The sequence below is a fragment of the Pleurodeles waltl genome, chromosome 1_2 (assembly GCF_031143425.1).
Source record: "Pleurodeles waltl isolate 20211129_DDA chromosome 1_2, aPleWal1.hap1.20221129, whole genome shotgun sequence".
NCBI classification, from domain to species: Eukaryota; Metazoa; Chordata; class Amphibia; order Caudata; family Salamandridae; genus Pleurodeles; species Pleurodeles waltl.
This window is the reverse complement of record NC_090437.1, coordinates 488,119,626-488,143,277: the sequence shown is the minus strand read 5'-3', so window position 1 is coordinate 488,143,277 and position 23,652 is coordinate 488,119,626. Positions and strand designations below refer to the sequence as shown.

General features: G+C 45.6%; 1 protein-coding gene across 2 annotated transcripts in view; it reads right to left on the bottom strand.

The window, feature by feature from the left end:
- The window catches only part of TBCK (TBC1 domain containing kinase), a 1,319,282-nt gene that overhangs the window by 1,222,585 nt on the left and 73,045 nt on the right, over positions 1 to 23,652 (bottom strand). The gene's annotated exons all lie outside the window — the stretch shown is intronic.

Genomic DNA, 23,652 nt, shown 5'->3' with positions numbered 1-23,652 from the left:
GCTATACCTGCAATATATTCTGAGACTGGTGAGATCCTTACTCGCCCACAAGATATAGTCCAAGAGTTTGCAAACTACTATCGCAACCTATACACACCAGAAAAGGAGGCCAGCCCTATCCAATTAGAATCCTATCTGGACAGTGCACATCATCCATGCTGGACAGATGAAGGACAGGCCGTACTAGGCAGGGAGATCAGCAAGATCGAAATCACACAGGCTGTATCTAATCTCCCATACCATAAATCGCCAGAGGAAGACAGCTTCCCTGTGGAATTTTACAAATGGACCGGCCATGAGACAGTGGATCTCCTCTAAAGTGCCTTCCAGGAGGCCAGACGCGAGGGATCACTAGGCTCTATATCCAACAGAGCAGTGATAGCGGTCCTCCCTAAGTCTGGATGGGATCCCTTCCTTTGCAGCAGTTACCGCCCTATATCCCCCCTGAATATCAATGTCAAAATCCTCGCCAGTGTCCTGGCATCCCGCCTACGCAAAGTCCTTCCGGCCTTAATACACCCCACGCAAGTGGAATTTGTTCCGGGATGTACCTCCAGGAATCAGTTCCGCCTCCTTTCCCATGTCTTATGGGAAGTTAGAGACGGGCGGGAGGAATCCCTAGCACTATCCCTCGATGCTGAAAAAGCATTTGACTGTTTCGAGTGGGACTACTTGTTCGCAACCATACAGAAATTCAGACTGGGTGACCACTCCACAGCCTAGGTCCGACTACTCTATGATTGTCGCATGGCGCAGGTTAATTGTGGCGGCTTCATATCTGCTACTTTCCTGATCCGCAGAGGAACGAGACGGGGATGACCGCTCTCACCTCTCCTGTTCCTCTTGGCAATGGAACCGCTGGCGGTTACCATTCATCACTCTTATCTCATCACCGGGATCTGCATACAGGGGGTGGAGGCCAAGCTCTACCTGTATGCAGATGATATTCTACTCACCCTAACAAACCTGGATCGCCTTACCGGAAAACATCGACGGATTTGCGTCTATATTAGGGTACTGGGTGAATTGGGACAAAAGCGAAGCACTACCCCTTTCAACTAACACCACAAAGGCGGCGATCCACAGTTCCTCTTTCGTTGGACGCCATCCCGTCTTAAATACCTAGTGATCTTTCTTAACAAGGGACTGGATCACATGGTGACGGATAATCTGGACCCCCTTATGAGGCGTATGTCCCATGATTTTGAAAAATTGCCTCACTTAGGACTTTCCATGTGGGGCAGAGTCCAGGAAGAAAGGATGGTTACAATACCGCGCTTCACCTACGTGTTGGGCATGTTACCCATGCAAGTACCTCTGCTAACTCTTAGATGGATTAACACAACGAGCCGAGCTTTTGTGTGGGGCTCCTCCTGCCCCCATCTGTTGCCTGCTAAACTCATGGCTCGTCGCTCATGTGGAGGTATGGGACTCCCATCAGTGCAACAAAATGCTCAAGCTCTCCACCTATCTCAACTGGCACCTTTGTTACCTGAACTGCCGGATCCGCCACAATGGGTCCTCGTAGAAATCAAGCTGCTCTCCAGCCAGGGCGGTCTCAGCTTCCTATACAGAACCTGTACTGCAAGGCTCAACCCCAACAATCCAATAACAGGGGTGAGGCATGCAGCCTGGTGCTGGGCACATCGTCTTCTCGGCTCCCATCCCTATCTCCACAAAAAGGCCCCTATATGGAATAATGAATGCCTACGCGTAGGTGGGGATACTATCCATTGGGCACAATGGAGAGTAGCTGGCATTGAGCACCTAGACCAGCTTATCGTGAATGGTGAACTCAAATGGTTTGCAACATTACGGGAGGAATACAGCCCACAACCAGATCAAGCGTGGAGGTTCTTACAACTTCAGCACTGTCTTCCGCTTCTTATGGGAGCCCATCCTTGGAATCTCCAAGCCTCTACTGTTCTGTCCTACCTAGTAACATGGGGCAGATTTAAGGGTGTGATGTCAGGCGTCTATGTAGTGCTTACACATCACCTATACTCACGTCCCCTCCTTGACAACTTACACTCTAGGTGGCACCTCCGAACGGAAATCGAGGAAGAGGACTGGACCGACATCATGACGGCCCTGGACATGGGAACCCAGGAAGCCCGCCTCAAGTTCTGTCTCATTAAAATAATTCACGACTGGTACTGGGCCCCATTGAAATTGTGCAGAATGGGTCTCCTACCTCACTCGAACTGCTGGAGATGCACAGAGACACAATGTGATATGCCCCATATCCTTTGTGACTGTCCTTCGATACAGTCCTTGTGGGACGAGGTGGGACCTACCCTTGGTGGCCCTATCGCTATCAGACAACCATTCTCCCCTTATCTTATCCATCTTCATGATTTGAGGGACCATCCCGATCTGTCCAGACCGCAGCACCGACTGCTACACACTATTTTGGCAACAGCTAAGATATGCATCCTCTGCCACTGGAGATCCACCACTTCACCTACCCCAGAGGAGAGGCTACTGGCGAGGATACGGACGGCTGTCCATGAACTGGTCATCTACAACCTACAAGATCAGTCTGCCTTGTTCACTCAGGTATGGGCGCCCTTCCTCCCTGGGGAGCCATTGAACATTCTGGTACTGACATCTTAGTCCTGTCTGCTACTGTCAATGCTAACACTGTTCACATTACTATACCATGACCTCTTCCCCACACACTCTTCCCTTCCTCATCCCCCCCCTTTGAATCATCTGTTGATCGGCAATATTACAGGTTTTCCTTGCTACATCAGTTTCTACTCCTCCCTTCCCCTCTCCCTCTCTCTCTCCTCTTCTTCACCCCCCCCTTCAAACAACATCCAGTGCTTGGTGAAATACACCACCTCCTCTCCCCTCCTCCTCTCTCTTCCCTCTCCTACTTACCTTCCATCATCCTCCTATGTGTCGCATGGACTCTTTTTATCTTTCTCTCCACTATGCTGTTCTACTCTGATGTCAATGAAAACTACTCTGATGTCAACCTGCTTACCTACTGCCTCTAATTATCTTCTCATATCCTCTTCATCATACGCTCACAGCGACCACTGCGAGGCCTGGAAATATAGGAGACAAATAATTACCCCAGCACTCTCACACCTCCAGCCGTTGGCAATGGGACTATTGATTCAGAGACCAGAATAAATCTGCAACTAACCGGGGGTAACAACCATGAGCCAGGATATTCTCCCCTTCGTATGTCAAGGTTAATTTCCGATTCCCAGACCCTTACTATTGAAGTACTCTTCCCTTCTGCCCTTCTCCTCCTCTTTTCTTCATTTTCTCTTTTCTATAGTCAGGATTCCTAGAGATAATTCCTTTTGCCAATGTTTACTCTACCTCTCCTTGCAAAATGTAAGGGTATAATGTATCCTGGACTCTTGTATGGTTATTATCCCTTAGTAAAAAATTACAACACAAAAAAAACAATAAAAACAGTGATCAGTCAGTGTCCTATTTGTTAACACACACAACAGAGATCTGTCCTGCAAACAGTCAAAGGTCAGTTGGGGAGAGGGAAGTTGCCGGGGCAGATATGGCAGACTGATTACACTGGGCCACTACTGACTAGTCGCGGGTGTCAATAAGCCTGCACAGTAGTGGACACTAACTCTGTTTACCTGATTGCCGTCCCATGCAAACGTGCCACTCAGTTCAAAACCATCAAAACTTTTGACTGGTTACTGTTGTAATACAGAGTCCCACTACAAAGCCAAGGTGACAACGGGTCACATTTCTAAGGAAAATTGGTGCAAGATTATTGTTCACAACACAATATTGAGTGGATTTATCATATTACGTACTATCCACAAGCTGCAGGACTGATTGAGAGAATAAATGGCTTACTGAAAGCCCAATTACGAAAATTATCAGATGGAACTTTAAGAAACTAGAGCGAGAGCATTAGCTCCTTACCGAGCCACACCAGAATATGAAGGTCTTGATCTACATGCTTTAACCTATTAGCTGCTGGGTCTTTTCCCCCCCAGTGCAGAGCCCTTTTTTTGGCTAATTGGGGTAGTTTGAGCTTAGGCCTTCATAACTTTTTGTCCACATAAGCTATTCATGCCAAATTGGCGTCCTTTTTTTCCAACATCCTAGGGATTTTAAAGGTACCCAGAGTTTCGGGGTTCCACTGGAGGAGACCAAGAAATTAGCCAAAATACACCTAAAATTTAGTTTAAAAAAAAAGGGAAAAAAGTGCTGCAGAAGAAGGCTTGTGGTTTTTCCCCTGAAAATGGCACCAACAAAGGGTTTGCGGTGCTAAAATCACCATCTTCCCATCTTTCAGGAACAGGTAGAGTTGAATCAGAAAACCCAATTTTTCAACACAATTTTGCCATTTTACTGGGACATACTTCATTTGTACTATTTTTGGTGCTTTCAGCCTCCTTCCAGTTAGTGACAGGAATGGGTGTGAAACCAATACTGGATCCCGGACAGCTACGCATTTCTGAAAAGTAGACAAAATTCTGAATTCAGCAAGGGGTCATTTGTGTAGATCCTACAAAGTTTTCCTACTGAAAATAACAGCTGAAATAAAAAAAATAAAAAATTGAGCTGAAAAAAACAGCCATTTTTCTCCACGTTTTACTCTAACTTTTTCCTGCAATGTCAGATTTTTTAAAGCAATATACTGTTACGTGTGCTGGACTCTTCCGGTTGCGGGATATATAGGGCTTGTAGGTTCATCAAGATCCCTAGGTACCCTGAGCCAATAAATGAGCTGCACCTTGCAATGGGATTTTATTCTATACCAGGTATACAGCAATTCATTTGCTGAAATATAAGGAGTGAAAAATAGGTATCAAGAAAACCTTTGTATTTCCAAAATGGGCGTTGAGAAGCAGTGGTTATTTGCACATCTCTGAATTCCGGGGTGCCCATACTAACGTGCATTAGAGGCCATTTCTCAAATAGATGTCTTTTTTACACATTGTCTTACATTTGGAAGGAAGAAATGTAGAGATAGACAAGGGCAAGAACACTTGTTGTGCTATTCTGTGTTCCCCCAAGTCTCCCGATAAAAATGGTACCTCACTTGCGTGGGTAGGCCTAATGCTCGCAACAGGAAAGGCAATATGGACACAGCACATTTTTACACTGAAATCTGACGTGTTTTTTACAAAGTGCCTAGCTGTAGATTTTGGCCTCTAGCTCAGCCGGCACCTAGGGAAACCTACCAAACCTGCACAATTTTTAAAACTAGACACCTAGGGAAATCGAGGATGGGCTGACTTGTGGGGCTCTCACCATGTTCTGTTACCCAGAATCCTTTGCAAACCTCAAAATGTGGCCAAAAAAACACTTTTTCCTTGCATTACGGTGACAGAAAGTTCTGGAATCTGAGAGGAGCCACAAATTTCCTTCCACCCAGCGTTCCCCCAAGTCTCCCGATAAAAATGGTAACTCACTTGCGTGGGTAGGCCTAGTGCCCGCAATAGGAATAGATCACACAACGGTCAATGTTGGTCCTTACATGAGGCAACTGTTGACCCTGGAGTGATCCATTCCTGACACAGGCACTAGGTATCAGCACTCAAGTGGGGTAGTGTTTTTATCAGGACAGGTGAGGAATCACTGGGTGGTAGGAATTTTGTGGATCCTAGCATATTCCTGTAGTTTGTGTGACAGAAATTTAAGAAAAATTGAGTTTTTATTAATCATTTCAGCTTTGCAGGGTATTCTGGGTAAGAAAACTTTGGGGAATCCGCACAAGTCACACCTCTGTGGATTCCCCGGATGTCTAGTTTCCAGAAATGTTTGGGTTTAGTATGTTTCCCTATATGGCAACCAAACCCAGGACTAAATACACAGGGCCTGCCTTACAAAACCAGTTTGTTTTGTGATAGATAATTCTGATGTCTCCATAATACGATTTGGGCGGTGGAATTTGGTGTCGAACTAAATTGGGGAGCTCCCAAGAGAGCACTCTCTCTCTCTCTCTCTCTCTCTCTGTGCTTGCCGCCGCATTTACCGGCTCCCTGGGTTGGGCTAACCCACTATTGTTCGTTGCACAGACTATGCTTACGAAGGGACAGCAGGACTGTCCCCATCACCTCCCTCATAATTTACTGGAAGAGGAGTTATCCAATGGGACTTCTCCGTCTGAAGAATCACTCCCAGAGTCTGCGCCATTGTCCTATCCCTCAGATGCTGTCTCAGTCTCTGATCCTATGTCAGAGCTGTCCTCTATAACCCGAGTGACGGCGTCAGCAGCAGTCATCCATCAAGATGCCATCTCTGCTATTAGCTAAACTGTTGCTCTAAAACACTAGCCTATGTAGACAGTCACAAAATTGCTGGTGTGTGTGTGATACGTGCAACAGTAGGGGCCACCTTACCTGTGCTTCATCCCTCAATCAGCACGTTCTTTCAAAACACTCAAAAACACCTTGTCACATACCATTCATCACAGTCTTTAGCACCTCCTGCGCCCAGTCCAACAATCATTTTTAGTGCTCCCACTCCCATGTCCTCCTCCTCGGATTCCCTCATTACCATCCAGCAAAGGTGCCTTTCATCTCTCCATAGCCGCCACCCATCCCGTGCATACATTGAATTTGTATTATAGCGTAGGAAATGGCACACTTTACTAATGTACTCAGCTATTTACATAAAATACAGATTTGCTCTTTGCAGTAGGCATATAAACCTTCGGCGCTTCTCTATGGCACTAAAACTGCCACTAGAGAAAAGTCTGATCCTTTTGTAGCAGAGTAGCAGAAACATAATCACAAGCCTTACTTGACTTTTTTTTATTGCTGCCTAAAAGCTACAGTTGAAATGCGTCAGATGAAGTATGTGCATTGCTTTGAAGACGCAAGCTGCAACTACAAGACAACTGGTGGCAAATTATAGATATATATCTATCAATGTCCATAGATAAATCCATGTAGATCTCGATCTCGATATATATATATATATATATATATATATATATATCTCTCTCTCTCTCTCTCTCTCTCTCTCTCTCTCTCTCTCTCTCTCTCTCTCTCTCTCTCTCTCTCTCTCTCTCTCTCTCTCTCTCTCTCTCTCTCTCTCTCTCTCTCTCTCTCTCTCTCTCTCTCTCTCTCTATATATATATATATATATATATATATATATATATATATATATATATATATATATATATTTTAGTAGTTGTATGGTTTCCTTGGGGGCCAAAATGGCCCCCAGGGAAACCCTACAACTAAAAAAAAAAAAAAGTATTGCCCCCACAGGGGGTCGCCCTGCCCACGGGCGACCCCCTGTCAAATATATATATTTTTTAATTAACCCCTGGGGGGGCAAGATTGCGCTCGATCGCGCCCCCCAGGGCCACCTACCTCGTTATAAAAAAAATAAAAATGCCCGGGGACGGTGCCCGTTTTCCAAGGGGTCCGATCCCCCCCAAGTAAAATCCCTGGTGTCTAGTGGTGTTTCCTGGCCCTCGATCACAGCACAGCTGCGATCAAGGGCCAGGAAACGCGTTCAGGAAGGCCTCGTATGAAAGGGGAGAGTCTCCCCTGTCATACGAGGCCTTCCCGAATGTGGGGAAGGCCGCTTGGGGCCGTTTTCACCATAGGAGCAGGAAGCGGCCGTAAATCAACAATGTGACGTCAGCGCGTCTCGCGGCATTATGACGTCACAAAGGGGGGGGGGTGTGGGGGGGTGGGGTAGGAGACACTGAAAAGCTTCCGTGTCTCACTGGTAGTGAAAAAAAAAAAATCCTACGGCGATTTCTTACCCCCTCGCTGGTGTCAGCCACTGGTCGGGACCCGCACCAGGGAGGTAGTGCGGGCGTCAGCCAGACTGAAACCAAGAGACATGGCACTTCTTGAAACAGCTGTTGGAATACAGATTCTCCCGGAGCATTTTGGATTGATTGCTCCCCGATCTGAGTTGGCACTCAAAGGTATTCAGGTCTTGGTGGGAGTGATCGATGTAGAATAACAAGGAGAGCTCAAAACTATTATTTTCAACAGTAGACACACTGACTTGAAATAGAATTGCTCAGATTGTAATAATTCCAGTGTATGGAGGGATAGTGAAGAAGGGGACTGCCCCAGCCCTTCTTACAGTGCGTGGGGAGAGAGGTTTTGGCTCAACTGACAAAAACCCTGGTGCTAAGGTGTGGGTAGAATCCCCAAATCATCCTCCTGAACCAGCAGAAGTTATAGCGAAGGGCAGGGACAACATCCTAATAATCATGAAACCAGGAAAAGACCAGTGGGAACATTTACCAGCTGATAAATGTTATTTGCGAGAATTATCATACTTGTCGCTTTTACAGATCATACTCCGTGGTGTCTTTGTGTTAGCTGTTCTACATGGTCTCCCTTTGGGGGGGGTGCGAGTGGGGCCGAGAGAGACCGAAAGCCCCTAGCTCTGAAGTGATTGACTGACGATGCCTAACAACACCTTTACTGCACCGGACTGAAAATGTTTGGATCTATCTGTCACAAGCCGTGCTCAGCAGATCAGATTTCTGTATGACCATATGAAGAGTACTGTTGATGTAATATCAAGGTGCTTGGTCGCCATACCAACTCATGCCAGCGTATTGCTGCAAAAATGTAATGCCACCAACAAAGATGGAGCAGTTCAAATAAGTGACGCGTATTGCAGGTTTTGCCAAGAGGTAACGGATGAGAAACGGGATGACCTAACCCATGTGATTACTTACAATATTACTACTGGTGATATCTGCTACAGCTTAACTTGTAATACTTACAAAAAAATCTGAAAATGTGCTCAAATGCATCTGGAGACAACAACGGGGCCTCCTCAAGCGATCATGTGGGAACAATACTGTGTCGCATAGAAATTATAACACTTGTAAGAATATGGACAACAGCATGCCTTGCCAACATACTGTGACTGCTGCTAGCCACATCAAGCATGTCAAACTACCAGTGGGGTGGTGGTTCTCTTGTGGAAATATCACTTATACATACATTCCTGCCAATATAATAGGTGGACCGTGTGCTTTTACATGATGTTTCCATTATACTCTGTACATACTCGCTATCCAAGGGAAGCAGTTCAATCAAGCGAAGACTGTGACTCTGAAATTCAGTTATTGTCTAAAGCAGAATATATGAGTTCAAAGTATTTCAATAGTAGGAGTTACGGGATTAGCTGTTTATAATACTCGAGTTGTTAACAAGTTAGCATGTTAGATGGTTAAGAACATTAATCACACATCCATCGCACTGACTGAATTTCTCCTTGATATACGAGGCTCTAGAAAAGCTGCATTGCAAAATAGGGCAGCCATTGACTACTTGCTCTTGAAGCATGACCATGGCTGCTCAGAGTTTGAGGGACTGTGCTGTTTTAATCTATCAGACCACTCTAAATGTATCCAGTCTCATATTGACGCTTTACATTAATTGGTGAAAGGGGTAAGACAAGGTATTGACAAAAGGTGGTGGGACAGGTTATTTAACTGGTTACTGATTTTGGGCAATTACACAATATTTTAGGTGGAATACTCATAGTGGGTTGTATTATTATAAAACTATGTTGTTGTGTCCAGCGCATACCTAACCTACTTACAATATTTAACCAAAAATGGTTACTTTTAGATCACGATCTTGAGAGAGTCACTGGTCAAAGGGTGGAGTATAATGCTATCTTTATTTAAGTACCGATTCCATCTTGATCACGGACTCCATTTTGTGCCTAGCTGAGTTTCAAATGCTGTCACATTGGTGACGCAGGTATTTTTCCACACACAGCTTGTTTTCTACATTGAACATGTTTTCGCTCTTTTCACCAGAGAAGGGAACATATCATGGGGGATGCAGTGGTGATAAGAGTGTACCAGGATGGGAATCTTTATAACAGATAAAGGTACGGCTCGAATGCACATTGGGATCTGGCCAGTTCTTTTGTGTGTTTTCAACACAGACCAAGTACAGCCAGCACTTGAATTTCACAACTTACTCGAAGGAAGGTTACCAGAACCTTCCTCTTGGGTTTGTTTAAAGTATATAAGGTGGGGAAGTTGGCGCTGAGGCAGAAGGAACTCATTTTGATGGGGAATGTTTCTCCTGTCTCAGCTGTCTGGGGTTCCACAGCTTGACATTGGCGAGGATGATGTTGGATTTGATCCCCACGTGATGCAATTTTAATTCTTAATTATCTAGCTTTGCTGTGTGTAATCATCATAAATATATATATATTCACTGCATACATATTCATTGTTGATGTACTGCACTTTTTCTGCCTATTATTATTCAGAGCTGCTGTGATTACTTTAGAATCTGCACAAGTTTTGCTGCATTCAAGTTAAACGCTCACGTTAATATTTTGTATGCCCACGTTTGAAACCTGGGAAGTGCATTAATAAATTCATTACTCAGGCTAAGAGTGCTGCATTCTTGTCATTCTTTAGCCTCATTCCTTCATAATTTGAAGCCAAGCAGAACAATCTTCCTTGTGAACAGGCTGAAAACTTACCTCTGGAGAGATTACACAGTTTTTTTTCATGTTCATTTATTAATTTTCAATGTTATCGAAGACATTACAATATATCATTTCACTGAGCAAAATTGCCATCCTTAGAGACAGTTTCTATGTGCATATAATTAGACATTGTTTAGTCGGAGGTCTACCAAAGAGTGTCTCTTGACAAAAGCTTGTAAAAAATGTTATATTCATCAACAGAACTATTATGTGAAAAACATAACATTGCATTCGTGGGACTATATATGTTGCAATGGGATGGAATCTGTGCTGTTATTAGTGCAGTGCTGAGCATCCAGGGACAGGGGGTTTTAAGGGAGAGATTAATTGTAGTAATTTTTATATATATACATGGGGCGTAGCAATACATATATCAGTATGTAAGTTGCTTCTCAGGGCGGATGTAAATCGTTCTTGGCCTCCACGTTAAGTACTAGAGGGTCCCAGCATTCCCCACCTGTACATAGAATACCGCAAGCTCGAAGCAAACGAATATGATGTGCTTCCGCTTTGGCCCAAGTTAACAGGTCGTTTAACCATTGGAGTATGGCCGGAGGGGTCGGGGACTTCCATGCCACAGCAATCCTGCATTTAAATATTACCAAAGCTAAGCCAATTAACCTGTGAAGGTATTTATCACCTTTTTTACAGGGGCGAATGCCCAGGAGACAAGAGGTAGGTGCTACGGGTAGGGGATGTGTGGTCAGGTCCAATACTATTGCAAAAATTGTCTACTAGATGGTTTGTAACATCGGGCATTCCCACACCATATGGTAAAATCCCACTAGGGGTAAGATGCAGCGTGGACAACCCGGGTTATTTGTGTGGTACATCATGCGGTGGATGCGATGGGGGTTCAGATATGCGTGATGTATATAACTGAATTGTGTAAATCTGAATCTAGCATTTCGGGATATCCTCTTTACAGTCTGTAGAGCCCTACTCCATTCCGCATCGGTTAGTGGCTGCGGCAACGCCACGTTCCACTTCTCACATGCATTCTGCATGAGGTTGACTTCAGGTGTATGTAATGCGGCATATAAAGTGGTAATGGTACGCTGTGTGCCCCTGGTTAGCAAGATGATATGTAATGCATGGGTTGTGGGTGGCTCTGTGTCCATTGTTCCCCAGAGGCCGTGCATGACCTGCAGTATAAGATAGTAAGTGAGAAGTTGTCCAGGTGTAATATCGTATCCAGTGATGATGTCCTGAAAGGACCTAAGTGTGCCTTCCGAGAATAAATTCCCCAGACAGGTAATCCCTTTTTCAGTCCACTGGTTACGATCAATAGCTCACGTTTTCTGTATTATCCTGGGTATTTCCCAAATGGAAATCTCTAGTGAATATGGGATGTGTGGGCCATGGAGATGTATGAAACGGTGCCAGCATGTGTGTGCTACTTTCAATAGCTGTGTCATTGCATTACGAGGGCCACGTAAGTCTGTTGCCAAGTGTACACCGCAACAGTCCCTAGACTGGCTTGTATAGTGTGTGATTCCGGGCATGTTGTTAAGAGTCAAGTCATTGGCCATTGTAGTTGTGCCGCTGCATAATATAGCTCAAAATTTGTGGCACCCAACCCACCCTCTGTCAGTGGTCTTTGGAGTTTGGATAGAGCTACCCTGCGGCGTCCATCTCCCCTGATCAAATCAAGGAGCAGGCCATCAAGCGTCTTGAAGTACCACTACAGGTAATACCGAGAATAGATAAAGCAATCAATCGGCGATAGTAGTAAAGACCGCCAGAAAGTGAGGCAATTACAGATATTTACAACTACCTTGTGCAATTTACCATTGAGAAGGTCATGCGTCGCATGATAAACATTAACTCCTAAGTAGTTGAAGGTATCGTAATTCCACTGTAAGTGGGAGTCAGCCGCGATCACTTTGTTGGCGGGAGGGCGTGGGGCCAGCAGGAACACACATGACTTGGACCAATTAACCCGGAGAACCAAGATCTCACTGAAGGTCTCCAGGAGCTGTTCAAGCTCCGGAAGTGTGGTTCGTACATCCTTGAGGTAAATGAGAGCATCATCTACGTAGAGAGACACAACGTGGAACCGCCGCGAGTCTGGTATACCCCAGGCTTCATTACGATCACGCATATAACAGGCAAGGGGTTCCCCAGCCAAGGCAAAGAGAAGCAGCAAGAGCGGAACCCCTGACGTGTCCCCGTCTGTATACCAAAACAATTAGAAATCACCTGTCCTGTCTTTAGCTTGGCTAGCGGTTCCGTGTACAACATGTTAATCCATTTCAGAAGTCGCGGTCCGAATCCCATGCATTCGAGACTCAAAAAGAGAAAATCCCAGCCCAGGGTATTAAAGGCTTTTTCTATGTCTAAGGAAACTGCCACCCAATGTAGGTCATCAGATGGGGTATTATGAATGATATGCAATAGGCGCCATATGTTGAGAAAAGTACTGCGGCCCGGAATGAAGCCCGACTGGTTATGATGGACTAATGTCTGCATTATAGGGAGTAATCGGTTGCCAGGACCTTCCCCAATATCTTGCAATCCAAATTTAGCAAAGATAGGGGAGGATATGACCTAACATCTAGTGGATCTCGCCCCGGTTGAGGCAGCACATTAGGGCCTCACGTAGGGATTCTGGTAGGAGGCCCCGTTTAAATGCCTCCTGGAAGACTTCCAAGAGTTGCAGCATAATAGCTGTGGAGTGAGTGGCTTAATATTCGATTGGTAGGCCATCTGTGCCCGGCATTTTGTTACGAGCAAGTTGGGAAATGGCTTCCTTGATCTTATCATCCCGTTAGGTATTAGAGAGTCTAGGCCGGGATACCCCTCTTATAAATTCCTGCACAGCTCAAATTTGGGGTAACCGTTTTCTCACAGTCACGGAATGCATCATTAATAGCTAACTGCGAAGTAGCTATTGTGCCATCAGCTAGTCTAATCGACATAGCCGGTGTCCTGCGGTGTTCTCCCCGGAGGAGCCAGGCAAGCTATCTGCCCGAGCGATCTCCCTGTGCGTGTTGTAGAGCCATTCGTGTGCGTAAGTCATGATGGCTCAGGGCAGATTCCGCCACGCCACGGCCGAGACGGTACTTTTGTAGCTGTGAGGGCGACGCAATGCGCCCTGCGGCTTGTACTTCTGCCTGACGCAGGTCTTGTTCAGCCACAGAAAGATCACGTAGTAGCTGTCGTCGGACCCCCAGGTGGTTGCCATACACTGCCCTCAAATCACCACCTTATGGGCCTCCCATTCTGCGGCACAAGAAGAAGCTGAACCAGCATTAGTTTCGAAGAAATGTCGGATGCACTGCAATAGTGCGACACAGAATGGGGGTCCAAAAGAGCCGCCAATTGGGGATGACGGGTCATGGTGTTCCACAAGACAGAATCGCCACTATGGATTATGGTCCAAGTCTGTTAGTGCTAAGTACTCCGACCAATCTAGAAGAGGCCCAGTGTGAGTGGTGCTAAAAAGAATGTCAATCATGGTATGCAGGCTATGGACAGGTGAGTAGAACGTGTACTCACGGTCCTGCGCGTGACCCAGGCGCCATACATCGCTAAGACCCATATGGGTACGCCATCTCCTGAAGTGGTGGGAGATGCGGTTGCTTGTAGCAGAAGGTAGTGGGGGATGGGAATGGTCTAAATGCAAATCCAGGATGCAGTTCAAGTCTCCGCTCCTTATCGCTGGAGTTAGTGGGTCACAAAAGAGCGCAGGTGTTAGAGAGTCTAGAAAGTGTGTTTGAGTAACATTAGGGGCATATATTGCTGCTAGATTAATGGGGGACCCATCCAGCCGACCCTCCAGAATGACATACCGGCCTTCTGAATCTATCTTTTGATTAGTTAGTACAAAGGGGACTACTGGGGCCACCCAGATGAGAACTTCCCTAGCGTAGGCGGATGTAATAGTGCCATATGTTTGTCCAATGTGAACCTGACAGCACTTCAGATGTGAGTATACCCTATGGCGCTTAGTGACGGATGTCATGCCCCCACATTCCAGGTCACAATTCTATATTGCGGGTTGTGCTTCGATGATTGTGTGTTAGGTATCATATCCAATGCAGTAAGTGAAAGAAAGTGAAAGAAAATACCTGCCGGGCTACCAGTTGTACTTCGATACTATCTTAGTAAATCAGAAAACACCTGAACTGTATTAACAATCCCCACAGGGCCGAAACCACGTGGTATGCCGCCCAATACACAATCATATGCAAAATAATGGTTGCAATGATAACTTAGTGAGTAACGTGTCCAAGTAGGCATAGCGTAAGGGCGTGACTTGTACGTGCATTCAAGTGCAGCACTAGGGGCCGGGTCTTAGTATGGAAAGGCCCTAAAGTAAATCAAGATCAGCTGAGAAGCCCTGTCTGCTGCCAAGAGGCACACTGGAAGCAAAAGCAGTTGGCAGGAGTATAGGACATATGGGAAACACAAAAATCAGATAATGTCATCTACAGAGCCAAGGGTGACATGGGGATCCCCATTGCAGCAGACGAAGAGGCCTCCAATTCGCAAGTCTCAGATCCAGATGTTCTCATATTATCTGATCAAAGCGGGGTGAATGAGTCACTGCTTCAACTGCTCGAGCCTGCTCCACAGCTGCTTGAATACGATTGGGGGCGGGACCTTGGGAGTTTTCTGCGATGTCGCCGTGGTCTAGATGTCACCCCGTACCTGTTTCCTCCTCTTTCCCAAGTGTCGCAACGAGGCCCTTGGTGTGCAGCCAAGTCCACACATCCTCTGGTGTTTGTAAAACGTGCATCTTTTCATTGCTTGAATGTAAGCTTCGCTGGGAGAGCATATTTGATCTGCAGTTCACGCAACCGTTGTTCAACTTTCGTGTAAGAGCCAGGTCTGCGCTGCACTTCCATGGTGTAGTCTGAGTAGGCAGAGATCACGGTGTTGTCAAAGTGCTAGGGGCCCTTAGTGCGGAACAGTTGAAGGAGGAGTTTATGGTCGTGAAAATTCAGTAGATGGGCAATGAGAGGGCACGGTGGTGCTCCCACCTTGGGTGGGTGTCCCAGGATGCGGTTGGCCCTTTCTGTGGAGAACAAAGGAGGTGTTTTATCCTTCAGCATGGTGTGCAAGAGCCACTCCTCTAAGAACAGTTCAGCACAGGGGAGCTCTGACCATCCGAACGTCCCTCCACATCTTCTGTCCTACAATGCAAAGCATATGTTTCTTCTTGCATGTTCGTTATTTTTGTTTGCATGGCCTGAAGAGTTGGCGGCAGAGTTTGCGTGATTGATTCTGCTTGAGTAAACCTATCTGCCAACTTGCGATGGTCTGTTCCGAATAGTTTACCTCTAGGGATACCAAGTCAATTTTGGCCTCCAGTGAGGTTTTGGTGTCCAGTATAGCGTGTAAGATGTGCTCAAATTTCTCGGAGTGGCTATTAAGCGTTGAATCAAGGTGTCGAAAGTGATGCACTTGTGACGGAGGGTCCAATGTGAGGCCGTCTCCTGCTGTTTTGGTGGGACGTGTTTTACCCATGTCATTCAGGGGGGAGGAATGGGCGAGCGACTATATGCCTTCACCACTAGTTCGTCTTCAAAATGGCACATTACTCCACTGTGTGTTGACGGATTAGCTCCGCCTCACAGTTCCCCCAAATAACTGGAGATATCCTTCCTGGCTCACGGGGTATATGAGTCGGCAGTCTACTCAGTAGTGCCAGTCACAATACAGCAGAACCAGCTTTGTACTGCTGGGTGGCCAACAAGTGATTGCAAGTGTTTAATTGCTCATATCTTTCGCATTACCTCAGTCACTGCTTTACCCCATTTCCTATGGGAATTCTCCTGATGAGGTAACCATCTCTCCCACGAGCATCAACAGAGCACTGTGAGTGATCCCACAACTATGCTCAGTACGCCAAGTAGTCTCAATGCGCTCACATCCGCCTCAGCAGCTCGCTGTAGTCCTGCGTTATATTCCGAAACAAGGGCCCCAGGTACCTCTCAGGCAGCACGTTGCGCTCGTGACAGCTAAGCGTAATGGCTGCAGAGCGTGGTATAAGGTGTGTTGCCTTCTGGAGCCACTCTTCTCAAAAGGGGTGCGGATGGTCGTGCACTAACCTCCCCAAGGGACGCCCCACATGCACATCGGTCAGCGCTGCCCGCAGCACCTCCTCTATGCCGGCTCAGATCCACCGGTGGTAGGATCCGCAGTACCCCGCCTCCCTTTGCAGCGTAGCGGCGGCTCCCGGACTCACTTGGAGCACCCGCTGGCTCGTGACGGGCTGGGTCTTCCTTATTGAGCCGGCAGCGGTCCTTCACTGTCTCTCCTTGACTCTGCCGATTCTCATTCCATTCATGGGCCACGGCGCCATTACGGTCATCCACTTGGCGTCTGCAGCACCAAGTCAGGCGAGCCCTGTTGTGCTGTTTGCGGCTCCATTGCAGCCTTCCAGATGCTGTCGGAGCTTTACTGGGTGTTGCAGGTATTCGCGGTTCAATCACAGGACCCATCAGCCATCGAAAACAGGATATCTGCCAGGCCCAATAAGGAGCGTCCGACGCGGTGGCCATCTTGGTCAGATTACACAGTTAATGTCATTGCTATGGCAGAGGAAATCAGGGAGCCTCTTCCTGATTGCTGCATAGTAATATGAGGGATGGCACTGTAGAAGGGTTTAGCCAGCCCTTGAGTTGATGCCGGAGTAGCAGAGGAAGCGTATTAAGAAGTTGGGATAGTTTGCCAACTTTTTCTCGCTGACTTGAAGATTGACACCTGTCTGTGTGCATGACAGACACAGGAGACAGTCTGCTAGTGAAAGGCAGGATGTAAAGAATCTCTGACTGGGTTTAAGGAAGCATTAAGGCAGAAGTTTCCAAAATGTTGGACATGCCCGTCATTGAAAGATCTTGTAGTCAATGGCCTGGTTCTGGGGTACTAGTACCAAAGCAAGGGTCTACTGACTTGAGGTTCTGAATGGACTACCAAGCCTTCAATGAGGTAGCCAAGACCAATGCCCATCCAATCCCAAGAGAGGATGAGCTTATAAATCAATCAGGTGCTGCAAAGCACTTGAGCACCTAGGATCTGAGAGTGGGTACTGGCAAATTACTCTGGCACCACGTGCCAAGGAGAAGACAGCATCTTCTACACCAGAGGAGCTAGATCGGTTAAAGGTGATGCCTTCTGGAGTTGAAGAATGCTCATATCACTTTGCAGTGACTGGTTAACCATGCGTTCAAGTGGGAGGGGTGGGGTTGTCTGTTCTGGGATCAACACCCCTGTTAGTCTGAAATACTACACAGCTGTGCGACTGATTGTACTGTAGCACACTAATCATTTCAACATGGGCAGATCACCTTAATCAATGACCTCTGTGCCACTCATCTTATACTTGTAGATGCATACTGCCGAACATATATAGTATGAAAGATCCTAGAAAGGCATGACTGGTCTTTGCCTAAACTGGAACAAAGCTTATATTGGGTTACTTAAGGAGCTGAATTTGAACAGATGTCACCAAATCCAGTCTTCGAGCCGGCTGGACTTCTGATTCCCATGTTGCAACACACTAGTCCTTCGCCCACGGGGTGGTGGTCATCCAACGGGGTACGTCCTGACATACGGCTCAGGCCCTTTGTAATTGAGGGGGCAAATATGTACTATTACATGGTACTGTCCATGGTCAGGAGACCACGGTCACCTTCTATGGCCCGAACGCTGACTTCCCCAATTTGTTTCGGACATCTGGCAGCTGATCCTCAGCGTGTGCCCGAGGGCCATCCTTTGGGGTGATACTATTAATGGTGTCTTAGAAATGTCCCTGGATAAGCCACCCACTGCCAAGCAACCTCACCCACAGGCATCCCACACAACAACCTACCATCATTCAAGATAATGACTTGGTAGATATTTGGAGAAACAGACACTTCAGCCTTGTTGAAGGCACACGCATAAGTACCACACAAAACCCATGGTCTAGAATAGATTACTGGTTCATTACCAAATATGTCAGTACCTGGACCACCCAAATAGGTAACCTTTCTAAGAAACTTTCGCACCATGCCCAAGTGCTCTTAGAGCTGACCTTAGTGGGTGTGCCAAGCCATGCCTTCTTATAGTGTCTTCCACCAAATGCCCTCTGTGGCAGTGTACTCCGCTACAAAGATATCCAAATGCTTGAACGGGACTATTATACTTTCTGCAGTCAGCAAGTACTCACTGACATCGAAGAGAAGGTGGTAGAATAAATAAGGCTGCGATTAGAGAAACACACTATCTAACTAGGGAGGGTGTTGCTAGGAAGTATGACGGGGGGAGGCAGAGTGGGAAAGACAATGGCCGGATTCCTCCTCAAGCCATGGGTGAATGTTTACAACACTGAAATGACAGATGATCAGTGTGCTTCCCACTTTGACACGGATTCCATCACTCAAATATGTTTTAGGTTTTATACATACTTGTAACAATCCAAGACAAAACCAAATCCCTACTTGATAAGAGGTTGTACAGTTTTGTCTACCTTTTGTCATTAGATAACTCCCAAAGGCAAGCCCTAGATTATGCTTTGACAGTGGAAGAAATTGTGCAAGTCATCAATAGGATGCCTGGTGATAGGACTCCCAGATTAGACAGTCTAATTGCACTATTTTACAAGGATACCATCAGGTTTTAGCCCCACATGTAGTTAAAGTCTAGGCGTTCGATCGAAATTATGGATGCCTCCCCTCCTTCACGCCGTGAGGCTCAGATTGTTATTGTAATAAAGCCTGATAAGCCACTTGACAGGTGTGATTCGTACAGTCCCTTATCTATGAATAATATTGATAACAAGATCCTTGCTGAAGTAATTGCCAATTGGTTCCTTTCCATGCTTCCTAACACTGTTAGCCCAGATCAGTCGGGATTTATACCAGGTCGATTGACTGCCTATAACATTTATATTTTACTTACTTTACTCACTCATTGAACCCTGCGTTATGAGCTTCTGCGCTCTTCCTTGATGCTCTCTATAGCGGAAGCTTTTATTCATGCTATTGTACTTAGTATCTGAATTCAAAGAATAAACGATCTTCATGTCCTACAGCGCACCTGCATATCAATGGCACTATAACTCCTGAATTCCTGAGTTTTGAGTCACCAGGCAGGGGTGCTCTCATCCCCTCCCATGTACTTTTAGCCATTGTTACAGTCACTGGCTGCCAGAATGTGGCAGCACTACTCCAGCTGTCATTTAAATTAGGCAGTCAGTAGGCTCTTAGTATCGATGTACGCAGACAAAGTATCATTATAAATATGTGACCTGAGGTTAATGTTCAAATTGTACTTAAAGAATTCATCAGATTTGGAATCCTTACCAGTCTTACTATTATTTGGTCAAAATCAGTTATATTTCTGCTCCCTCCTACCCCCCATAACAAGGAAATTTATTGTGGAGTTCCTCTTGCAGTGGTCCGAGAAGCCAATAAGTACTTGCTCATTTGGACTAGCCAAGCTATAGTGGAAATGTGTCAGGAGAACTATGTCAGAGCGGGTGCCAGTGTGGATGCGACTCCCATTATCTATGGCTGACAGGATCACTATTGGCAAGCTAGTGATTCTCTCCAAATTTCTGTAACTCTTTCTTAACATACCACTTCCACCAAACAGACACTTCAACCAAATTAGATTCAGCATATTTAAGCTAGCATGAGCAGATAAGCAGCCTTGAGTGGCATGGGAAAATCTTACACTGCCATTTGAGCAGGGTGGGATCTGTGCACCACATCTTGAGCTATATTAATACTGTGCATAGGCCCGTTTTTGAGCACCACCTATACCACCCTACACCATTTCAGCCGCATGCCACTGAGATCGAGAATGTGGCGCCTTGCTCTGTACTCACGCCATTTGCTTCCCTGTGAATTTCCTAAAGTGGCAATCAACACTAGACTGCACGATCTGGGCTTAGGATCACCTCTGACAAATAGACATGTTGAATGTATTGTACACAAATGGGCTACCAGTTAGGCGCAAACCAGTGCCTCCTTTAATAATGGTAGTGGTGTATGTCTTTGGCTTACTCGTATGCATCTGACCACATTGTGGTGGGGTGGTGGGGACTGAAATCTCTATCCTGATGGCCAGTTTCTGTCCCTACACTCTATTAGAGAGGGCCTTTACTGATGACCACTCAATATTTTCCTCCATTATCGCCTCAAGTCAACACATAAGGCGATAGAATGCACGTTCCTAAAAGATCCTCCACTGTTACATGCTCTTGAACAACTGATTGTAACATCTTCCTCCTGCATGCTCATTTCACAAGGGAGCTTAGGGCAAGGTCCCTCTGGACAATTGACTGCCCCCCCCCCCCCCCCTTCACTGCACTGTGGATCAATGGCACTACTGATGTGCTCAGAGGGGAGCGCTGACGCCAAACTATAGGCAGTGATTAATACATACCAAGTTCCTACACAAACTATACTGCACACCTGTTTCGTTACACAAAATGGGCTTGCTTAGCAGCCCTAGCTGTGTGTACTGTGCCTGCTGTTGACAGATTCTAGTTGTCTGTGTTTGATACCACTGACTTAATTATTGACTACTCTCTACAGGGATCCCCGCTAGTCACCTCGCTAGGCTATGTCAAGGATGTTGCTGTTGGCGTCAGGCGGCTCACTGCCTTATTGCTCCTATTGGACAAGCAAAGGGTGGCAATGCATTGGTGCAACATCCCTGTCCTATCCTGTGCTGTTAGCTACAGGACACCACCAATAGCCAGGAGCAACTTGAGGGATACTGGGAGCTGATGTCTGTGAGGCCTCATCCTAAAGCTAAATGGACCTCCCCACCCCCGTCGCAGTTTACTTAGCACCAAGGACTGACCAGCAGCCACCAGGTCTAGATGTCTTCCGTTGCAACTCCCTAGCTACAATCAGTCAGCAACGTAATATAATATTCTAGTAGATGACAATGTGTGAAGTATTTTGCAAGAGTAACACTAATATCTCTGCTGTGGTTCCACATTTGTTGATATACAAGTTCCTCGATTGCTGTGTGAGACACTGATTCACTGTTATATATATTTATATTCCTGAGTACATGCTGAATGCTTACCTGTAGATAGCTGGATTTTTGTTTGGTTATTATCATACAACTATTTTTCTCAACAAATGTTAATTCAGTTACGACTGCAGGTACAACAGATAAGTGTCATGAGGCTTCCTCTCTGGGACCAAAACAACAGTCCAAAAGTTTTTTAAAAAAGACGTTTCATAATCTGGGATAATTTAGAATTCATCAGGGTAGTGCCTAGAGCACTTCCTGTAGCACTTTTATATATGGAAGCTAAGGAGTCGATCTGGTCACAAGTCCACCAAATGGATTTACCTTCTTTGACCTCCTCATATTTGACATGCTTCAGAGCGAGAGAAAAGTCTAACGAAGTAGGAAATCTGATTATTAGAGCTAATCAGATGGTATCATCGGGTAGTCTTCTGAAAAGGGAATCTAGCCTGCTAACTACTCATAAATAGGCAACCAGGGTGAGGGCAAACCAGACCTTCGAGTTATCTGTTACAGATACAAGATTAGCAGTAGCTGCCCTAACACCAGAAGCAGCAACACTGGTGACACTAGCAACATACTTTTTAATATGTATACTGAACAAAACAAAGATGGAGGATCTAAACCAGTTAGGCTTCATTGGTCAGAAAAGTTAATGCAGGTTTGTTATACCAAAAACTCTTAATTACTGCTATCTCAATTTTGCATCAGGCTTGGTGCAGTAGTGGTGATGCAGCAGCTATGTATCCTAATCTCAGTGGCTGAGATAGTAACTTGATACAGGCAGCAGCTTTCAAAAAGATTCTGCTAGGAGATCTGGTGTCAAAGGACGTGATATTCCCTCCTCCATCTAGTAAATGGGCTACATACGGATCTTCTGCTCAAAATACTAGTGCAGTTTTCGGGTGTGGGATCCATTTATCAGACTGAATACATGCAGCCTTGCTTTCGTAAGAATGAGGGAAGTTCTCACTAGAGCGCTGTTTTGTTCACTCGTGTCAACCATCCAGTGGAAGAAAAATTAACGCCCCACTGCCTCCAGAACCGCACACAGACGTGAGCAAGCACACAGGTTACACAGTTTTAAGTCAAGAGCTGCATTTTGGGGAACGTAAACAAAAGACATTTACAGAAACCTCAAGAGTGCATTTTGATACATCTTTCAGATAATTTCTCGAAATGGTTATGTATATATCATATGTTTCATAAGCCATTCTGAATCCAGCCAGGAGAGCAGCTGGGAGGACTTGTAAATATTTTCTGGCAAAGAGTGGAATAGCTTCAATGCTTTCTTCTTATGATAACAGTTTCACAGTTCTCTTTCTGCTTTTTCTGTCTCTTGTGTGATCAAGGCAGGCCATACTCCAGATCCTCTGTTCTAAATGGATTAAATTGGCCATCTTCAACTGTTTAATTGTTAGGGCCAGGAATAGGTTTAGCTAAAACGGTAAACCATTCCATTTTGTTCCATGAAGGTTCGCAATCTATTGGAACAAACCTGGCAGCATGAAGATCACGGAAATCACAAACTCCAGCAAGGAGTTCCAAGGTGCCAATCTTAGGGTAATACATGTGTAAGGATGTCCTTTGGAGCTTATAACCTTGATCAATAATGAAAAGACCATGTAATTTAAATTGAAAGCGCTAAGAAGGTACAAAAGAGGAAACTCAGTGGAGTAGAAAGATCTATTGATTGGGGTTCCAGTGGGACAGGTAAACTTCCAAGAAAACAATCCATTATTCGGAGTTAGAAACCATTCAGTTTGTGATATTTATTTATGGAGTTTCTGTAAAAAGCGAGCTTTACAAAAGGCTGACAAAGCACTGTATAAACGATTAAAATACCCAGCAGGTTATGATGCTTTGCCAATGTGAATGTTAATAACATTTTAACTGATCATATGATCCTTTTTTCTCCAGGGTTTCTCATTGCAAGGTTGAGTTAGGAACGCAATTACTTAATATGTTTCGAGTATCTTGTGCCTTAAGAGCACTTCCTCCTGCTTTCCATTACTACTGAGATGGGCTGGAATGGCATTGCATTACATGTCTCCTGCTTGCCATGCAGTGGGGTGCGTTAAAGGCAGAACTTAATTGCTGCTTGGATATTACACTGGATATTACACTGGTAGAAATAGAGCAGGAGCAGATAGAGATGTCTCAATTGTGCTGGTGCAATACTTTGAATGGTTCTACACTGAACATGATTTG